Source organism: Lipotes vexillifer, unplaced genomic scaffold (assembly GCF_000442215.2).
Source record: "Lipotes vexillifer unplaced genomic scaffold, Lipotes_vexillifer_v1.1 scaffold299, whole genome shotgun sequence".
NCBI classification, from domain to species: domain Eukaryota; kingdom Metazoa; phylum Chordata; class Mammalia; order Artiodactyla; family Lipotidae; genus Lipotes; species Lipotes vexillifer.
Window position 1 is genome coordinate 592,779 of NW_006784347.1, and position 2,816 is coordinate 595,594.

The 2,816-nt window shown below is 43.3% G+C and overlaps 1 pseudogene; it reads left to right on the forward strand.

Moving 5' to 3' along the window:
• Nucleotides 1-985: 985 nt before the first annotated feature.
• On the forward strand, nt 986-2,065 carry LOC103068532 (protein farnesyltransferase/geranylgeranyltransferase type-1 subunit alpha pseudogene; annotated as a pseudogene).
• The last annotated feature ends 751 nt before the right edge of the window (nt 2,066-2,816 follow it).

Consider the following 2,816-nt stretch of genomic DNA (forward strand, 5'->3'; position numbering starts at 1 on the left):
TCCTAAAATATCTAGCTTCAGAACAGCCCAGTCAGCTGAGGCTCTCACTGAACTTCATCATAGCTCAACGTCTCCCTCTGCTCAACCTGCTTCCTTTCCTTCTCTTCTGTAGATGTTGATCCCAAGAACATTCCCTAATAAAAGCTTTCTACATTCATTTTTGTTTCCCCTCCTTCCTGGGGACCTCAGCCTGCGACACTTCACTTCAACCATTTCTCGGGAAGCCCCACCAAAGTGAGGGCATAAATGAAGAGGAAGACATTGGATACAGGAAAAAGGAGAACCATCATAAAGGAAGAGCAAAGGGAATCTCTAGGATGATGGTAAAGAGAAAGCTAAGGATGCAACTAACAGAAGGCAACCAGTCCAGAAAGAAGCATTTCTGAAAGCTACAGAAGACACTTCAAGATGTTGAAATCGATAGCGTAACTGATACAGTTGAACATGTTGAGAGGAGATTTGGACAAATGGTAAAGAGTTTGGAGTTGAATTAGTTATAAGTATTTAAAAGTTAACAATGAGAAACAAGGCAAATAATCTAGGGAAAACAAAACAAAAAAATTGTACAGGAAAGGAAATCACAGTGTTATATTGGCTCAGTTGTGAACAGGGTTTAAAAAGTGATGAAATTGTAAACCTTGAATATTGCTCTAGCCAGTTATAATTATATTGAAGGCAGACTAGGAAGATTATTTATGTAGGGAGAAGCGATACAGGAAATATAAATCTTCATTCTCCTCAGTGGCAGTCAGTAGATAACTCCTAAAATTGAAAAATCAAACATTGCATTTGGAGAATACTGATAAATACTAAGAGAATCTGGTAAAGGAGATGAAAGTGATTCCCTCTGGGGAAGAGACTGCTCTTTTTTACAAGTGTGAAAACCTTTTTCACTATTCAAACTATAGGAATGTCCGTCTTTGATAAGAATAAATGTAATAGGGGCGGGGCCTCCGCCTCCTCCTCCGCGGCGGGCCGAGGAGCGATGGCGGCTGCAGACAGCGTCCGGGCGGCTGCGCAGGGCGGGGAGCCTGGTCAGCCCTACACACAGCCGTCCCAGCCGCCGCAAGAAGAGGCGGCGGCGTCCCTAGGGACGAAGGGTTCCTGAGCCTGGACTCGCCCACCTATGTCCTGTACAGGGACAGGGCAGAATGGGCTGATATAGATCCAGTGCTGCAGAATGATGGCCCCAATGCAGCGGTCCAGATCATTTATAGTGAAAAATTTCAAGATGTTATTTCCGGGCTGTCCTGCAACGTGACGAGAGAAGTGAACGGGCTTTTAAACTAACCAGAGATGCTATCGAGTTAAATGCAGCCAATTACACAGTGTGGTATTTTCGGAGAGTTCTCTTAAAGTCGCTTCAAAAGGATCTACGTGAGGAAATGAACTACATCACGGCAATAATTGAGGAACAGCTCCCAAAACTATCAAGTTTGGCAGCATAGGCGAGTGCTCGTGGAATGGCTGGGAGACCCATCTCAGGAGCTTGAGTTTATTGCTGATATTCTTAATCAGGAGGCAAAGAATTATCACGCCTGGCAACATCGACAATGGGTTATTCAGGACTTTCACTTTTGGGATAATGAGCTGCAGTATGTAGACCAACTTCTCAAAGAGGATGTGAGAAATAACTGTCTGGAACCAAAGATAGTTCGTAATTTCTAACACCACGGGCTACAATGATCGTGCTGTATTGAAGAGAGAAGTCCAGTACACTCTGGAAACGATCAAACTAGTACCACATAATGGAAGTGCATGGAACTATTCGAAAGGGATTTTGCAGGATCGTGGTCTTTCCAAGTATCCCAACCTGTTAAAATCAATTACTTGATTTACAACCAAGTCACAGTTCCCCCAATTGCCTTTCTCGTGGACATCTATGAAGACATGCTAGAAAACCAATACGACACCAAGGAGGACATTCTTAATAAAACATTAGAGTTATGTGAAATCCTAGCTAAAGAAAAGGACACTATAAGAAAGGAATATTGGAGATATATTGGAAGATCCCTTCAAAGCAAACAGCACAGAACGTGACCCATCTACAAATGTACAGCAATAACACCATCTAGAAGAACTTGATGGGATGCTTTTATTTTTCTAAGAGACTCTAATGCAGGAGTTAAAAACTAGAGCGATCATTCCCTTTGCCTGTGGTGTAAAACGTACATTACACAGGTACTGCTTTTTAACATGAACTCAGTGTGATGCTCCTTGGGTGCTGCTGCTATTCAGACTAGTTCTAAGTAATTTGATTCTTGTTAAGCAGAATAATTCAGGGGAGGGAGGAGAAACAGGAAGTCCCCAAAGGAACTTTTGGAGCCTTTCAACATTTACTGTAACCCCTTAGCATCAACTCCCCCTAAACGGTGCATGTCAAGATTTGCAGCGTTAATGTTTGCAGGTAACGCATATGTAAAGGATATGAGTCACTTACATTTCGGTTCAGAAAGCAGGGAATGCAGTTGTTACATTAGAGCTGCTCTGCCACACTCACTCGAGTGATCTTGCTATCACTGTAACCAACTAATGCCAAAAGAATGGTTTTTTTGTTTTGTTTTGTTTTTTGCGGTACACGGGCCTCTCACTGTTGGGGCCTCTCCCGTTGCGGAGTGCAGGCTCAGCGGCCATGGCTCTCAGGCCCAGCCACTCCACGGCATGTGGGATCTTCCTGGACCGGGGCACAAAGCCATGTCCCCTGCATTGGCAGGGAGACTCTCAACCACTGTGCCACCACAGAAGCCCCAAGAATGGTCTTGTAATAAAATTATGGCTGTATCCTAAAAAAAAAAAAAAAAAAAAAAAAAAAAAAA